This window comes from Gobio gobio (genome assembly GCF_949357685.1).
Source record: "Gobio gobio genome assembly, chromosome: 20".
In the NCBI taxonomy this organism is placed as follows: Eukaryota; Metazoa; Chordata; class Actinopteri; order Cypriniformes; family Gobionidae; genus Gobio; species Gobio gobio.
Window position 1 is genome coordinate 7,127,088 of NC_137113.1, and position 1,269 is coordinate 7,128,356.

Genomic DNA, 1,269 nt, shown 5'->3' on the forward strand with positions numbered 1-1,269 from the left:
GACTTCCACGTGAGAAACCGAGGCGAACGGCGCATGACATACGTCACGACCAAACGTTAGCGATTGGTTATGGCAGATCAGAGTGACTCTGGGCAGATCCAATAGTTTAAAACTTCAACAGAGTACCCGCCTTCAAGGAAGTTAACACTTGTCAATGGAGAGTGGCCAGACTCTGTACAAATGAAATGTACGAGAGTCTGGTAAGACCAGGCTAACAAACTCCATCAGTGAGGGTTAGAAGAACTGTTGCCAAACATATAACATGCTAGAAACACAATAATCACTGCAATAATGGTCCAATCATTGACTCTTAAGTATTTGCCTATTCAAACAGCACATTTTTTGCCGGGCAGTGTATATTGTATTATAATATAATAACAAGCCTTTTTGCTTTGATTAGATGGTTTCTTCCTGTCTAAGTGGGACCAGGCCTCACATCAAAAGTCTGTTGAAAAGGCAGAGATTGGCATATCAAATGCTGCAGTGTTATGTCAGTCTGTCGAGGAGGCCGTAATGGACTCACGAGTCTCTTCAGTATTCCAGGCATGTTGTGATCTCTCTTCCTCTCTGCATTTGTACAGTGAGCGAACAGACTCGTAATAAAGCCATTACCACATGAAAGACAACATCTGGTTTCCTCACGGCCAGTGCTGCGGTTTTTGTGTGTGAGGCAGGTGAAGAATAGGACTGGGAGTCTTTAGGCACCGCACGACTCGGAGAGTCACGATCAGATTGCCAAATGATGCTTAATGCATCTCAAGTTCAGCTGTGACGTAGGGCCACGATTTGACTTTCTGTGCCAAGTTCTGTGAGCTTAAACTTTGTCTTTGTCAATCATATTGATGCAGAGCTGCTGCATGCTTCAGTGTTGGCCATAAACGTGATTTCTGTGGCTGTGTGTGAGAATGATCAAGCATAATGTGTGATGTTGTGTCCTGCAGCATACCCTAAAATATATAGGGTTCCTGATGTTGGATTGGTCGGATGTCTTGGCTATTTAACTATCACGTATGATTATGTGCACAGTATGAGCGAGCCTATGTAGTCATATTTCAACCATATTTAAAAAACTAATAGAATAAATACATTTTTGTTCCAATTCTCATTAATATAATGCAAAATTATTATTCTCAATATTATTTATGTATTTAGCAAAAATATTATTCTTTAGTTATATAATGTAAAATAAGAAACACACATGCAATAAATAGCAATCATTATAAATATTGTGAACTGTTGTAAAATACATTTATTTTACTTTTTATGTGT